The sequence below is a fragment of the Schistocerca americana genome, chromosome 4 (assembly GCF_021461395.2).
Source record: "Schistocerca americana isolate TAMUIC-IGC-003095 chromosome 4, iqSchAmer2.1, whole genome shotgun sequence".
NCBI lineage: Eukaryota > Metazoa > Arthropoda > Insecta > Orthoptera > Acrididae > Schistocerca > Schistocerca americana.
Genome location: NC_060122.1, coordinates 303,647,852 through 303,666,069, shown reverse-complemented (window position 1 = coordinate 303,666,069; position 18,218 = coordinate 303,647,852). Strand labels below are relative to the sequence as shown.

Genomic DNA, 18,218 nt, shown 5'->3' with positions numbered 1-18,218 from the left:
AACTTCCTCCAATTCTGATGCTATCTGCATTCCTGACTCTGCCAAATGTTTGCCCTTCTTGGCACTCGTTCTGAAACACCAATAATTGCAAGAGACATAAAATAAAACACATTAACTTAATTCTCACTTTTAATCATGAACCAATTTGATTCTTGGCACTGTCTAGCCACATGACCATAACAATTAGACGTGAAACACATTACTCACACTGGTTCTGTACAAGGTGCTTAATGATCTTTCAAGTTACATTGTATACATCTGGTACGTACTACACAATTGCCCCCCCCCCCCCCCCCCCCAATTACCTCTAAAGTGCAACAAATCTACTGGCTCCTTCCTTTTAACAAAATTCACCATACAAAGAGCACAGCAATCAAGCTTCTATTCCAGACCAAGTCACTTTAATGACAACAATTAAACTTCTTGACTCACTGTACTGTAGGCTGTATGTTCAGATGCGGTGAAAAGGTGATGTCAATACTCTGACACCAGTTGTAATAGTGGGTGCCAAGAGGGGTAGGGGGATGCCATTCAGTACTAAACAAACAGCAAGACGTTCCAAAATGTCTTTTTATGGCTCCCCACTGTGTTTCAGTACAGGCACTGGCAGTGTGGCTGTGAAGTCCAACAGCTTCCTGTGTGTGTTCATCCACCAATGCTGACAGGGGGTGGCATTGGCCTAGCGGTGGTGTGTGACGCAACTGACTCTGGTCCCAGTGCCACAGCAAGCTAAGGCTGTGACTAGCATCCTCAGCGTGGTCCAGCAGGCAGTGGGTGGGTGACATAACAGCTGTGACCCACTCCTCTGTGTTGATGGCCAGTAAACTTTCCCCAAACCGGTGCTGGTCCAATGCGGCAGCAGCTTTAGCCCCCCCACAGTTTCAGAGCAGATTGCCCTCTTGTGATGTACAGATATTGTATTAGTATTAGTGTGTGTGTGTGGGGGGGGGGGGGGGGTGCAGTACCATTGTTAACTCATGATGCCTGATATACCTCTTGTATTAAACACTGCAAATTCCTAACAATGGAAAGAAGGTAGGAAGAACAGAGAGTAACATGCTCCAAATATATGAAATGGTCATTGATACTATGAGTTTATTAAGTGCACTAGTGAATCAATTTAGCTTCCACACTGTCATATTCCTGATGCAAGATTCTTAATTTGTAAAAAGAGAAAATCTACACGAGTTCTCTGTTTTGTATTTTTAATTTGATTTCTCCACATTTTAAGTATAGTTTCTTAGTACATTTTACATTGTCAAAATCCATCATTATTAACATTATACAGGAATAATAAATTGTTGAACAAAAAAGAGATGCAATGGAGTGATTTACAGTCAGCTTGTCCCTAGTTCATGCAGTAATTACTCCACAAATTCTAGCTTGGAAGTCTAAGCACACTTCCAGTTAATTTTGTGACATTTCTTTTAACAAACCTACACTTGTTTTCCTTTACTACACAGGGGTGAAAAAAGTCATAGTATTGTGCTATGCACATATACGGATGATGATAATACTGTGTGCACGAGACATAAAATGGCAGTGCACTGGCAGAGCTGTCATTTGTACTCAGGTGATTCACGTGAAAAGGTTTCTGATGTGAATATTGCTGCATGACAGAAATTAACAGACTCTGAACAAGGAATGGTACCTGAAGCTAGATATGTGGGACATTCTGTTTCAGTTATCATTAGGGAATTCAATATTCCCTGGTAAACAGTGTCAAGGGTGTGCTGAGAAGATCAAATTTCAGGCATTGCCTCTCACCAGGAACAACACACTTAACAACCGAGAGCAGCGATGTTTGTACAGAGCTGTCAGTGCTAACAGACAAACAACAATTTGTAAAATAGCCGCAGAATCAATTTGGGACATACGACTAATATATCCGATAGGACAGTGCAGCAAAATATGGCATTAATGGGCTATGGCAGCAGATGACCAATGTGAGTGCCTTTGTTAATAGCACATCACTGCAGGACCTCTTCTGGGCTCATGACCATATTGGTTGGACTAAATGATGGAAAACCATGGTCTGGTCAGGTGAGTCCTGATTTCAGTTGGTAAGAGCTGATGGTAGTGTTCAAATGTGGCACAGACCCAGAAAGCCATGAATCCAAGTTGCGAACAAAGCACTGTGCAAGCTGGTGAAAGCTCCATAATGGTGTGGGCTGTGTTTACAGGAAATGGACTGGGCCCCTGGCCCGATCATTGACTGGCAATTGTTGCGTTTGGCTACTTGGAGATTGTATGAAACCATTCATGAACAAACAAACGATGTGCCATGTCACTGGGCCACAACTGTTCATGACGGATCTGAAGAACATTCGCGACAATTTGAGCAAATGATCTGGCCACCCAAATCGCCTGTCATGAAACCTATAAAACATTTATGGGACACAATCGAGATGTCAATTTGTGCACAAAATCCTGCACCACCAATACTTTCACATTTATGAAAGACTATAGAGGCAACATGGCTCAGTATTTCTGCTGGGGACTTCCAACAACTTTTTGAGTCCATGTCACACTGAGCTGCTACACTACATCCAGCAAAAGGAGGTCCAACATGATACTAGGAGATATCCCATGACTCATCACTTCGGTGTATAATAGGTAAAACTGAACAATCTCTGTATTGCTAGCAACTTTGCTATCAATGAAGTATTAACCATTCCTGATCTCGGAATAACTGTACGGGGAGAAATACTGATCACTCATCACAGTCATAATGACAAAATCCTATTTGAAGCAGCAGTTACCAGCTATCAACAGGAAAATCTTTATAGTGTTGTAAAGTAACTCAACTGCATAAATCAGAATAATTAGGAATTTTCCAGAAGAAAATATGTCAATATGCACCTGCTGTGGTTAAGTAAGGGAGAATAAATGGAGACAGCAATAAATTAACTTGACTATGACATAATTTGACTACCAGATCTGGTACAATCTCCCCCATGCTCAATGCAAGTCCTCCAGCGCTTACAAAGTGCATAAATTCCTTTAGAAAAAAAATTCTTTTGGTAGTTTGCGCAACCACTCATGCACCGCGTGGTATACCTCTTCATCAGAATAGACCCATGGCTAATCTGTAAACATGCTGCAATGTCATTCAGTGTCACTCGGCGATTTTCCTTCACTATAGTTTCAACTGCTGCAATGTTCTGTGAAGTCACAACTCGTTGTGCCTGACCTGGGCGAGGAGCATCTACTCTAAAGTCACACCATTTGCAAACTTCCTACTCCATTCGTAGACTTTCTGCTGTGACAAACATGCATCACCGTACTGACCCTTCATTCGTCAATGAATTTCAATAGGTGTCACACCTTCACTACGCAAAAACCGAATAACAGAACGCTGTTCTTCCCTGGTGCAAGTCGCAAGTGGGGCGGCCATCTTTATACTGATATTGCGACGGTATGTGTGCATCTGCACTATGCTGCCACCTGCAGGCCATTCTTCATGCTGTTTGTAGCACACTTACCCACTTACAGGACAACGGCGCGAAATTTCGATTTGTTATTACAAATTTAAGGTTTTCATTTGACTCACCCTCGTAAATCAACACCATTACCTGTGGAGCCATTTTCATCACTAAGCAACTATCATCACCTCAATCAAAGAATGCGATTGCTACCCTACTTCTAGCAAGAATGCAAACTTATAAAACAGGTACTAGACATACACAGTCATCTGGATTACTCTGAGAACCCAGTAATAATAGGATACTAAAGATAACAAGAATGAACTATTTCATTGACCAAAAGAGGCATCATGTACACTCCTAAACTCCTAGCCATCGACAGAGCATTAAGTTATGGCGTGACCATCTTGTCATCTTCAGTGACTAGCTCTCCATGACGAAAAAACTTATTTAATTGGTAAGATAGAGGAGGGTGTTACCTTCCATAATGAACAGCTGCTTCTGTATTGGAGCTGTACTGAACCAATTAGGGAGTCACATTAGTGTGGATCAAACAACCATGCTGGGGTTGTGGGAAATGAAAAAGCAAATCAACTGGCTAAGGACATGATGATGACTAACACACAAGAGCAATGCATTCCTGCAGAAGATCTCATTGTTGTGGTTACAAGCTAGATCAAAAGTGAATGCAATGAGACATGGGAGACTGAAGTTCTACACTAGAGCCCCTAGTACAGGTGAATCCATCCATATTTACCAGTGACACAGTGATATGTTGCAAAAGGGGGTTCCTGAACTGCAACCTACTGTATAGGGATGGCAAGAGGATCATCGTCAGGTCGAAATTCAAGCGCGGCTGCCATGGAAAACATCTTTATAGGCTCTACTTCATACCATTGTCATATTGCGAGTATGGGAGGTCCACAACAATAATCACATCTTCATTGAGTGCCCTCGATACACAAGAGAATCCGACTGGCTGATTACGGAGCTGGTCCACCTGCCTCAACCTCTTCCTTGTCATGTGTAAATCCTCTTGTTTATGAATAGTTTATACATTTATAAGTTATTAGCAGCATTTGTTAAGTTGTTTGTGATGGAGGAGAGTGGAGAGCACCCCGACTGGTTATTTCCTTTCCTGTTCCACTCGCAATTAAAGCAAGGAAAAAAGACTATCTATATGACTTCTTAAGTGCCCTAATTTCTCTTGTCTTATCTTCATGGTCCTTACATGCAAGCAGTAGAATCATTCTGCAGTCAGCTTCAAATGCTGGTCCTCTAAATTTTCTCAATAGTATTTCATGAAAAGAACATCATCTTCCCTCCAGGGACGTCAATTCACAAAATATCTCTGTAATAATCACCTGTTGATTGAACTTATCGATAACATATCTGACCTGGTGGAGGATCCCAAATGCTCAAGCAGTACTCATGAACTGGTCACACTAGCATTCTGTAAGAAGTCTACTTTATAGAAGAGCTACATTTTACAAAAATTCTCCCAATAAAGCGAAGCTGACCATTCGCCTTCCCTACTATCACTCTTGCATGGTTGTTCATATCAAATCTCTTTACAACATCATGCCTGGAAATTTAATCACCATAACTGTGTCAAGCAGCACATTAACAATACTGTATTTAAAAATTATGAGATTGTTTTTCCAATTCAGCTGCAGTAACTTACATTTTTCTACATTCAGAGCGAGCTGCCATTCATCACACCAACTACAAATATTGCCTAAGTCATTCTGTATCCTCCTACAGCCACTCAACTATGACGCACCACAGCATCATCAGTAAACAGCCACAGATTGCTGCTCACAGAGTCCATCAGATCATTTTGTATACAGATGTATTGATTTCAGTATTATTCTAAGACAACACAAATTTGGACTGGCTGTATGGGTACAACCGAAAGGGGGGGGGGGGGGGGGGGGGGTTACTGATTCATATGTCCTCTTCTCTAAAACATTATTTAAGCATTACCATCCTTGTGGTTAATTGTGGAATGAACAAATAAAAGGTTTTAAAATTTTGAGACAGAATTGATGGACAGTATTTACCTTCAGGAGACAAAATTTCAGTACTGCTGACAGGCACACAGGAAAGTACATACACTGTCCTAGCTTTCAGAAGTAATAGTTCCTTCCTTGGTATGGAGACAGGGGTGGGAGGGGGGGGGGGGTGGCAGGGGTACAGGTTGGGGAAGGTTAAAAAATGGCCCCCCTAATACCGGGTTCTGAGTGACCTGCCCTTCCTTTTTAATCTTCTCCAACTTATCCCTCTCTCCTCCCGAGGAAAGAACTATTAGTTCCACAAGCTAGGATAGTGTGTCTACTTTTATTTGTATAGCTGTAGTACTAAAATATTGCCTCCTCAAGGTAAGCGTTGGCCAGTAAGTCTGTCTTGTAATTTTTTATATTTCTCTGGTGAATCTGTCTTCTAATATAAGCAAAAGGACTAGGTACTTAAGTGTGATATATGTAGTTCCTTCCCCATTGATTCTGTTTATATGGCTTGTGCAGATGAAGTGTATGTCTAACAATGGAGGTACCACTGTGCTGTGTTTTATTGTAAAATGTAAGACAGTGAGTTATTTTAAGTACTCAGTGCAAATCGAAAGTGGAACAGTAGCGATAATCTTTCACAGTTGGCATTATACTTCAATTAAAATTACTTTGTGATTTGAGGTTTCAGTGAGCCCAGTGGTTGTGGACAACTGCTGTCAAATTTTAATTCTTTCTAAAGCGCCATGTGATCACTGCGTTGCCTGTCTTGCAGATACACACAGACCCTTCTGTTCTGAAGCTTAGTTGGCTGTATGTTGGGAACACTGCCCTCCACATCCCCCCCCCCCCCCCCCCCCCCTACTGCATTGATAGTTGGTTGGTTTGTGGGGGTTGAAGGGACAAGACTACATAGGCCATCGGTCCCTTTTTCCCCAATCATGAAAACCCATAAGCAATAAAAATATCAATGGAGGTGACAAGGGATGACACAGAATAAGAAAGACACAGACAAAGACCAGAAAACAAGGAATTAAAAGCACACAGATTTTTACAGTGGTTGGCTGACCATGGAAACAAATAAGGAAAAGCCAACCTCCAAGAGACACATCAAAAACTCCAATCTAAAACCGAAGGCCAAGGGCCAGACTCAACACAAAAAAAAGGCACAAACCCTCAGATCGAGTGATAAAAGCCCCCTGCGCGAATAAAATGCAAAATTAAGCCTGCCATGGCAGCATCATCTGTTAAAAGTACAGGGAGCATATGAGGCAGTGAAAACTGCTGCCTGAGTGCAGTTAAAAGTTGACAGTCTAACAAGATGTGGACCACTGTCAACGCTGATCCACAGTGACACAGAGACGGGTCCTTGCAACGCAATAAATGCCCGTGCATCAGCCATGTACGGCCAATGCGCAGCCGGCAGGGCACAACTGAAAGAGGCTCACAAGGAGGAGCACCACACACCAGTAGTTTCCTTGATAACCTGAAGTTTGTTGGGTGAAGGTAGGGCGCGCCATTCATCACTCCAGGTACCAAGGACCTTCTGCTGCAAAACTGACTGGAGATCATACTCCGAAAGGCCAATCTCCAGGGTCGGTGCATCGACAGCCTGTTTTGCCAGCGTGTCAACCCGTTCATTACCCGGGATGTTGACATGACCCAGGCTCCACACAAAGACCACAGAGCAGCCGCAACGGACAAGAGTATGGAGGGACTCCTGGATAGCCATCACCAGACGAGAGCGAGAAAAACACTGGTCAATAGCTCGTAAACCACTGAGGGAGTCACTACAGATAACGAAGGACTCACCTGAGCAGTAGCGGATATACTCTATAGTGTGAGAGATGGTGATGAGCTCTGCAATGAAAACACTGCAGCCATCCAGCAATGAGCATTGTTCAGATTGTTCCCCAAGAGTAACAGATACCCAACTCCACCAGGAACCATCAAACCATTGGTGTAGACTATGGTAGAGCCGGGAAATGCGGCAAGGATGGAAAGAAAGCGTCGGCAGAGGGTCTCAGGAGGGCCTGAGTCTTTCGGGCCTTGTGCAAAATTCAGCTGAAGGCATGGACAGGGCACAAACCATGGGGGTAGATATAGATGGGTCCGGAAAAGAGGTGGGAGAGGGAAAAACTCAAGCCCAGAGAGAAGAGTCTGGACGCGAACCGCAATCGTACACCCTGACCGGGGCCACCATTCTGGAAGATGGACGACCGAGTTGAGGAACAGGAGGCGGTAATTTGGATGCCTGGGCAAGCTACAAACATGTACAGCATAAGCAGCCAGTAGTCATTGGCACTGGAATCCACAATGAAGGGACACCAGCCTCCACAAGGATGCTGTTTACAGGGCTTGTGCGGAAAGTGTCAGTCGTGAGTCGGATCCCGCATTGAAGAATGGGGTCAAGCAACCGCAACACGGAAGGCGATGCCAAATCGTTAGCCAAACTCTCATAATCGAGATGGGACTGAATCAATGCATGATAAAGCCGTAGAAGGGTAGACCGGTCGGCACCCCAGCTGGTGTGACTCAAGCGGCACCAGCACACTTGTTTAAGCTGTCAAATATGAGGGAGTCATGTCAAACGGGCATCAAAAAGCAATCCCAAAAACCGATGCATCTCCACCACAGCAAGAGGTTCACTGTCACGATAAAGCTGTGGGTGGCTCAGGGCGAACAGTGTGACGCTGGCAGAAATGCATGGTGCAAGTCTTGACGGCCGAAAACTGGAAGTTGCGCGATATGGCCCAAAACTGTGCCTGCGCCCTGCAGCTGCTGTTCAGCAACTGCAATGCCAGTGAAGCTGTAGTACAGGCAAAAGTCATCAGCATACAAAGATGCATTCCGACAGCTGCAGTGAGCCCATTGATAGCAACTAAAAAGACACAGACACTCAAGACAGAGCCTTGCAGGACCCCATTCTCCTGGACTCAGGAGGAACTATGGGAGGGGCCAACTTGCACGCAGAAGGAACGAATCAACAGAAAATTCTAAATAAAAATCGAGAGCGGGCCCCTAAGACCCCACCCATGAAGTGTGGTGAGGATGTGATGTTGCCATGTTGTATCATATGCCTTCCGCATGTCAAAAAAGACTGTAACCAGATGCTGTCGGCGGGCAAATGCCGTACGGATCGCAGACTCCAGGCAGACCAGATTATCGGTGGCAGAGCGGCCCTTACGGAACCCACCCTGGGATGGAGCCAGAAGGCCCCGCGACTCAAGTAGCCAACTCAACCTCCAGCTCACCATGCGTTCGAGCAATTTGCACAGAACGTTGGTGAGGCTACTGGGGCGGTAGGTGTCCACCTCCAGTGGGTTCTTACCAGGTTTCAACACGGGGAGGACGATGCTTTCCCGCCACTGTGACGGGAACCCACCCTCAACCCAGATACAATTGAAAAGGTCTAGGGGGCATCGCTGGCAGTTCACTGAGAGGTGTTTGAGCATCTGATAGTGGATGCGATCTGGCCCGGGAGCTGTATCAGGACAAGCAGCTAGGGCACTTTGGAATTCCCAATCACTGAATGGAGCATTATACGATTTAGGGTGGTGCATATGGAATGAAAGGCACCGATGTTCAGGGAGCAGAAGGCCTGTGGGTAATTCGTAGAAGCGTAACACAGGGCATCATGCTCTGCTAAGAGTTCTGCAATCATGTCATAGTCAGTACAGTCTGCTCCATTCAGGGAAAACCCAGGTAGGCCGACGGGGGTCCAATATCCATAGAGTCACCTAATCTTGGCCCAAGCCTGTGATGGAGAGGTACGGATGCCAATGGTGGAGACATACCTTTCCCAGCACACCTGCTTCCGTTGGTGAATAAGGCGTTGGGCTCGGACACGGAGCTGCTTAAATTTAATTGGGCAGTCCAGTGACTGGTGCTGCTTATGACATTGGAGGGGCCGCCTGCGATCACAAATCGCCTCGGCAATCTCTGGTGACTACCAAGGCACAGTCCTTCGCCGAGGAGACCCAGAAGAACAGAGAATTACAGATTCCGCTGCAGAAACAATGCCGATGGTGACTGTGTGAACCACCACATCAATGGCGTCATGAGAAAGAGGCTCAATAGTGGCAATGGAGGCGATCAAGTCCCAGTCAGCCTTATTCACAGCCCACCTGGGGAGGCACCCAGGTGAGTGACGCTGGGGCTGTGACAGAAAGATTGGAAAGTGGTCACTACCACACAAGTTGTCATGCACACTCCATTGGACAAACAGTAGAAGGCCAGGGCTGCCAACCGAAAGGTCTATGGTTGAGTACGTGCCATGCGCCACACTTAAATGTGTGGAGGCATCATCATTTAAAAGAGAAAGGTCGAGCTGTGCCAACACTTGCTCAACGTCAGTTGCCACCAATCCACCCCACAAAGGGTTATAGATGTTGAGGCTGCCAGTAACAGAAAAGGTAGCGGCAGTCGTGCTATCAGCGCAGCCAATACATCCTGTGGGTCATCACCATCTGGCAGAAGATATATATTGCAGGTGGTAACAGCCTGTGGCGTCCACACCCTAACAGCGACAGCATCTATAGGTGTTTGAAGAGGGACACACTCGCTGTAAAGAGAGTTAAGGGCGTAGACGCAGACTCCACCAGGTACCCTCTCACAAGCTGTCTGATTCTTATAATAGCCGGCCGTTGTGACCGAGCGGTTCTAGGTGCTTCAGTCTCGAACCGCGCGATCACAACGGTTGCAGGTTCGAATCCTGCCTCGGGCACGGATGTGTGTGATGTCCTTAGGTTAGTTAGGTTTAAGTAGTTCTAGGTTCTAGGGGACTGATGACCTCAGATGTTAAGTCCCATAGTGCTCAGAGCCATTCGAACCATTCTTATAATAACCCTGATAGCCACAGAAGGGGTGGGTTCGCAACGCTTGAAACCAAGTTTCCTGGAGAGCAATGCAAAAGAGAGGGTGAAGGCTGAGAAGTTGTCTGAGCTCAGCAAGGTGGTGGAAAAAACTGCTGCAATTCCACTGGAGAATGACATTGTCGGCGGCCGAAAAAGGTGTGAAGGGACCGAGGAGGCAGATTACACCACTGGGTCATCTACCGCCACCAACGGAGAGTCTGAATCGAGAACCACTGTGTCTGAGGAAGAGGTGAGATTGAGGTCTTTGGGGGATGTCAAAATCTGCAAATCATCCTCAGATTCAGAGCTGGTAGTAACAGGTGGCACAGAGGCAGCCTGAACCTCTTCCGCCATACCCATCTTTTTCTTCTTCTTCCTCTCCTCCTCCCGCTGTTCCTTAGGAGCAAACTGGGAGGGAGTCTCAGAAGGAGGGCCAGGGACAGACGAAGAGCAGGAAGCTCTGCGATCTGCTGCTCCCGGCGCCTTGAGCCACTGACTGATGTCAGCTGTCGTGCTGGAGAATGCCTTAGAAGGTAGACTTCCAAGGGACCCTTTCCGTGCGAGAGGAGGCTGGTGTGCCTGAGGGAGGAGGGGGGGGGGGGGGGGAGGGAGGTAGGAGGGGTCCGATATCCCTGTCAATTTGGTGGGTTGATCTTCCAAACGAGGTACCTTGGGAGCACCAGTAGAAGCAGTGTCCCCCATCACAGACAAGGGGTAAGAGCCAGGGCTGCCCGAAGGCCCACTGGAGGCTTAACAACCGCAGGGACAGCCATCACCATGGGGGGCAATGAAGTCGCAGTCACAGCGTACGAGGCAGTCATCTGCATAGGATGAAGCCATTCATATTTCTTCTTCGTATCCTGATAGATGAGCCTGTCCAGTGTTTTTATTTCCACAATTCACCGCTCCTTATGGAGAACAGGGCAGTCAGGTGAGCATGGGGAGTGGTGCTACCCACAATTAACACAAGTGGGAGGAGGCACACATTGAGCGCCCGGGTGCAGAGGACGACTGCAATCCCTCCATGTGGCGCTGGAGGTACAGTGAGATGACATGTGGCCAAACCTTCAGCACTTGAAGCACTGCATAGGAGGAGGGATGTATGGTTTCACATCACAACGGTAAACCACCACCTTGACCTTTTCAGGCAACGAGTCACCCTCAAAAGCCAAGATGAAAGCACTGGTAGCAACCCTGTTTTCTTTGGGTCCCCTATGCACGCACCGGATGAAGTTGGCATGTAGCTCCTCATCCGACTGCAAAAGGAGGTTGCAATGGAAAATAAGACCCTGGACCAAGTTAAGGCTTTTATTGGGCATAACTGAGACAGGGATGTCACCCAGCTTGTCACAGGCGAGCAACGCCAGCAACTGGGCTGGGGAGGCTGCCTGGATCAAAATCGCCACACCGCAGATTTTAGACAACGCCGCCACTTCGCCAAACCTATATTCGAGGTGGTCTACAAAAAACTGGGGCTTCATTGCCTGAAAGGTCTCTCCATCAGTCCTGCAGCAAACTAGGTACCAAGGTGAATATGAGACCGAGTCCTCCCAAGGCGTGTCCAGGGAGGGGAATGATTGGGAATCATAGGTCACAGCATCAAATTCATTTTGTATGCACTTAGAGACTGATTTGGTTTAACCTGTCTCATTGCGAGTCATCTGCCCTGATGCCACCCACTCTGACCAGGGACTCTCCCCATGGGTGCCATCAAACCTCAGCAAGGGCCACCTGGCGGGATGGCCATTGCCGGGAGTCCTGGCGCCCCAGAAGGATGGGCACCTACTCCTTGGCATACGTGGGGTGGTCTCAGCTTTGGCATCAGCAGTGCGATCCCTGTGTTGTAATGGGGTTACCACCAACAGGGTACATGACAACCCCACCAGGACGGACTGGCTACTGTGCTGGATTTCGGGTGCCAAAATGGTCCAGGACTGTCATGGGTGTGAAGGATGTTATGGCACAGGAGACGAGAAGTAGGCAACCCATAAGACATTGGGTGAAAAGCCCGCTACACAACAATAAGCAGCATGCAAATTCTTGGTGCAGGATGGACAAACAAAAAACACCATGTAAGGCGTCCTTCCCCAAATGGCATGCACTAGCAACAGAAATTTGGAAAGGATGAAGGTCAAAAGATTCTGTTTAGTCGCCTCTTACAACAGGCAGGAATACCATGGGCCTATTCTAACCCCCAGACCTACAGGGGTGCCACTGCATTGTGTCAATCATACCTGTCACTGCCTTCTGTCAATCACAAAGTAATTTTAATCGGCGTATGCAAGGCATGTCTGAAAAGTTATGTGAAAATAAAAGTTATGTGAAGGACCAAGTGTCACAAACAAAATATATTTATTGGCCCTCAAAGTAATCACCATTAGCTACAACACAGTTTGTAAGCTGTTGGAAACTGTCAGCAAATGCTCCTTGTGGCATCGCTTGAAGCACCATGGTACATGTTGTTGAATATTTGCATCGCCTGTGAATGTACATGAAGAGCAGTGCTTACATTGTCTTCACTTATCTTCAACTCTTGTGATATTATTCTCAAAGACAGCTGTCAATCATCTGCAAACATATGCCACACTCATTTGAAGATATCTGTGACTAAGTATGATGAAATGAACACGGCCATCCTTGACACCATCATTTCTGTCTCAAAAGTGTTTACACCACTCAAAGACACAATTTTTACTCACTTCTTCAAACCTTACACATGCACTAATATTCCATGAGTCTCCATTGCCTTTTTCCCTAATTTAAAGCAAAACTTCATTAACATGTTGCGCCATTTTGCAATGCCACAAGTGCAATGGCAGATGCTTGTGGACAATCAATGGCTGTCTTTAAGAATGAGACCAGATGGGATGAAGATAAGCAAAGACAGTGTAAGCACAACTGGTCATGAATATTCGCAAGCATTGCCAATATTCTATAACACGTGAGCATGGTGCTTTGAGCAATTCTACAAGAAGTGTTTGCTGACACTTTTCAACAGATTTAAAACTGATGTCTGAAGTGTGTAGCAGCTAAGAGTTATTACAACTGAAGAGTGAACAGGAATACAACTGAAGAGTGAACATTTACTTTTGGAATACTGAGGGCCGTGAAGAAATATTTTATGAACAAAATACACAGTAATAATAAAATAAGCTCTTTCATTCTTAACCCTTCAGCCGTGGGCAATGGAGATGTGTGCATTCAGTACTGCCATCTGCAGGCAGATTTGGGGGCCGGGGGCGCGCAATTATTGTGTCAGACGTCATTTCTGCTGTTTGCACAGTAATGGGGCAAAACTGGATGAGAAATTGGAGCAGAAGTCAGAGCCCACAACTGCAATGAGGCCGAAGGTAGACAGCATATCAGCCATGAGTGCCAAAATCAGACTATAAGTCATGGACATCGGCTGCAGCCGGCCATCGCTCCTGCTTCATCAATATCTCTCAATGGCAGCAAGACTTTCGTGACACCGTCCTGGGTGTCAATGCTCTGGGCCAGCCTTCAAAAAGCCACTCTGGCTCAACTGATTTCCACGTCATCGACAATTACGCCAGACCCCGATCATTGTCCTGTTCCAGATGGTTCGCTGTGGCCCACAAATGCAGCCCTTCCATCAATTCAGAGCCAGGAACCAGCATTTAAATGCTGACCTAGCCGAGTACAACATATTCGGCCACAACAGGCTGTGAACTCTGCCACCACTGGTCCGCAAAGGACGGACCCCTGCCTGTCTGCCAAGTCCGAACAGGCAATACTGTGCCATCTGCCTACCCCTGTTCCTCATTGTCTAGACTTTGACTCAGGGCACTGCCACTGCCATGCCACTGAAATGATTCAACCTTCCACATTTAGAGAAGATATGGTGGCCACTCGTGGCTGTAGTATGGCCACGTCCTGCTGTCACTGGCTTCCTTGCACACCAATCTCACCCTTTACCTTGGTGTCAGATGGACTGTTGAAGATGGACATGAAGACAGTCAACTTGGAAGAGAGGAGCTTTCCGAAGGGAAAAGGGAAGTCAATAGACAGAAGACAGAGTTCTTGAGAATATGGAACAGCAAGATATGTAAGTAATGGCACAAAACTTTTTTTCTTTCACTCATGGGATACCCCATACCTTTTGGTTTGACCTTTCCCTACTTTTTTCCATATTGTCAGTGTTGGATACCGTTTGGGAAAGGACCGAGGACTAAACCATTAACTCCAGTAATAAGCACCCAGTGCAATTTACCAGGGCATTCCGCCCCATGCACAGAGTCACATCCTGTAGTAGGTTGGGATCGTCATAAAAAAGGGCAATATGCCAGCTAGTGCAGAGTGTCCTTGCCTGAGGCTTGGATAACCTTGGGTACCACGTAAACTTCAGTGATTTTTTAAGGCGAAGCCAGAAGAGACGTAAGAATTATTGCAGTAAATACAGAATTGTATACAGTAAATGTTTTAGGATGAGAATGGATGGTAGGAGTAACATGTATACTAGTATTTAAAGATAGGCATAATGTAGGATTCAAGATCATGGCTAATTAGGAGATGTAATCGGGAGAATGTGATGCCCAAGGAAAACAGTTACCAGGTACCACTTAGTTTGTTGAGATAAGTTTAAGCCATGGTATAGTGCTGATGGATTCGAACTAGATTAATGAGTCGCAACAGTATTGTTTGCTTAGGTTTCACTGTCTTCATATCATACGGCAATCTCAAAACAGCCAAAGTGCTAAGATACCACACGGACACGAGATGTATCATTGGCCGTGATATCATCAGTTAAAGCACTCCTGGTCCCTTGAGAAACAATGTTTATATTAGCGGCAAAACCATTAGCAACAGCCCAGCAAGTGAAAGCAGTGACATAGCGGGAAAATCTGTCAGATGTTGTAAGAGATGTGCATGTAAAAGAATTAAAGGTTTTTTTATTCTATGACACAGGTGGGGTTGATATAGTGCCTGAGGCTAGGAAAATGTTAAGTTTGGGTACATCACAGGTGCACCTGTTATACCACCTGTAGCTGGGTCAGTGGGATCAGAGAGCTCTTGAAGCAAGGCCACTGGATTACTTGTTTTCTCTCAGAATGAGAGGTATTTGTTTGTGAAGTTATTGAGGTTTATTGTGCTGTATTGGAGAAGTTAGAATTATAAGTATCACCTAAGTATATTGACGTATTTTGAGGATGTAAGTTCAGATAGATTAGTGAACTAATGAGAACAGATGGACTCAGTGGTTGCTAGTAAAGGCAAATAATGCCCCATGAGCTACCATGAGTGGAGACTCTAAATATGAAATATAAAACTGTAAATTATCTAGTCTTTTCACTTCAGTAAAATTCGAGGGTGAAGTTTCTTTGCAAAGGCGAGGAGATTGTACCAGGAAAAAACTATAGGACAACTAGGAGCAGAAATCAGAGCACAGAAATGCAACGAGGCCGCAGCCAGACAACAGATGTTGGTCACTGAACTGCGTGATCAGCTCCCTTGTCATTGGAACATAAGTGCCGAAATCAGGCCACAAGCGATGGACATCGGCAACAGCCAGCTGTCACACCTGCTTCATTAGTGTCCCCCAGCAGCAGCAGCAGCAGCAGCAGCAAGACTTCCGTGACATTGTCCCGGGAGTCAACACCCTGGGTCAACCTTCAAGAAGCTACTCCGGCTTGGCTGACTTCCGGGTCATCAACAATTATGCCAGACCCCAGTCATTGTCCTGTTCCAGATGGTTTGCCATGGCCAAATTCAGCCTTTCCGCGAATTCACTGCCAGGAACCGGCATTTAAACACTGGCCCAGCCAAGTACGACTTTTGGGCATAGCAGGGCCACACCCGGCAACTGCTGTGTCAGCCAGGATTCCTTGCTGTGAGCTCTGCCACCACTGATCCATGAAGGAGGGACCACTGCCTACCTGCCTGGGCAGGCAACAGCATGCCATCCACCTGCCCTTAATCCTCATTATTGTTTCAGATTTTGACTCCGGGCACTGCCATCGTTGTGTCACTGGAACGACACGACCTTCCGCATTAGAGAATTAGAGAGGACCTAGTGCCTGCACGTGACTGTAGCAAGGTCGCATCTTGCTATCCCAACTCGCCTCGGATACCGGAGACGCCAGTGCAACACTCTGTCTCCTGAGCAGCGTGTGCACACTGCCGGCCATATGTCAACACTCACAGCTACAACATGGGAATGTTATGAAGGAACTCTGGACTATACCAGAGAATGGAGCACAATCAGAAGAGTGCCTAAACTGTATGAATTAGTGAAGACCTAATAAAGAATAGTATCTTTAACAGGACCCACCGCTGCTACTGCCCACATCTCCTATTCAACAGAGAACCCAGCCTACACCCAGACAGCCTCTCTTTCACCTTTACATTGGTGTACCTTTCGCCTTCACAGCACATCGGAAATCACAGTATTCCTTCCAAATACTTTGCTGTTGCTCTGGAATATCGTAGGCTGCTATTTTCCCATCAAATCTTTTTCTGTGCTCTGAAATATTGGAAAATTTCCTGCGGTCAGAGGGTTAAGCAAATCTATTTGGTGCATTGCGCTAGTTGATAATTTAACCCCAGAGGCAGAAAGTGTTCTGTTACTAGCACAGTTTTGTCACATAAGAACTTTTTTTCCTCTATTTGAAAACCCCTCCTCATTACTACTGCTTACAATTATTGATGCACTTGCTCATATCTTCTTTAGGTCTAATTATTTTGTTAACTGGAATTGGTGTACTTTCCTGGCATATGTGACACTTTCTATGTCACATTACTAATCTTGTAAATCATATTCCTAAGCATCACTAATTCAGTGAAACAAATTTCATAGCCTTGTGCAAAGGTACACCTAATTTGAGACAATTAGTCCATTGTTGGCATAAAGTTTTATTCATTGTGAGTGAATTGTCTTCCATTCTGAAAGCCACTGTCAAAACTATATTTCTATGTAAAGTTTTCTGTTTTGTGCATATTGATATAATTATTCATTGCTACTGATCAAATACCAGTAGCTGATAAAAAAATGTTATACTAGTAAAGTGGGAGTAATTGATTTAAAAAAATGAGCCATCATCACACCTGGCACACACATTGCTTTTCCAAGCTTTACAATCCAAGTCTCACTTTCCTGGACCTCAGACGTTCAAACTATGGGCAAACTATTTTACCTGTTTCACTATTTCCCAGCTTCTGTAACTAAAGTGTATTTCACCACATCATTGTTGACTATGTTTCATGTTATAAATTATCAGAAGAAAACTCTGTGTAAATCAAAGAACATTTTATAGCAGGTACCAATCAAAAGAGGTGGTGCAGCTGTTATGACAATGACCTCATATGCGAAATAATGGGGTTCACACTGTCTGGCCGTCTTGATCTGAGTCTTCTGTGGTTCTCTTACATCAGTTCAAGTATATGCCAAAATAGTTTCTTTGCCATGGTCATGGCTGACCATCTGTCCTATCCTTATAGAGCATACTTACGTGTTCTGTGTATATTGTGCTAACAAGTTTATTGTATTACCACAACAAGTCCTGTATCATTGTGGAACGATCCTAGCATAAATAAAAAATATCTCTAATTTTAGTTTCGTAAAGACTGATACACAGTATCAGTACAAACAGAACCGTATGTACAAAATTTCAACTTCAATTAGAGAAAAAACCATACGAAAAGGATACATTGCAGTATTTACAGCTCCATAATTTTTTTATTTTAGTTTTTACACTTTTCACAATGTGTGTGTAAAAGCCAGCAAGTTATACCTTTGTTTGGTTTCCACGTTAGACCTAGAAGTTCCCTTATGACTGGTTAGCGAAATCGGTTCATGAATGAATGAAGGCATGTGGATACCTCAGTCAAATTGGATCGTGTCTGGATTAGATCTACCTGTAGTATTTGATACAACTCAAAACCAAAACGTCAAACCGACCAAAACTTTGGGGTTC

The 18,218-nt window shown here is 45.3% G+C and overlaps 1 protein-coding gene across 3 annotated transcripts in view; it reads right to left on the bottom strand.

Annotated features, from left to right (window-relative positions):
- The window catches only part of LOC124613044, a 52,997-nt gene that overhangs the window by 33,920 nt on the left and 859 nt on the right, over window positions 1–18,218 (bottom strand). The gene's annotated exons all lie outside the window — the stretch shown is intronic.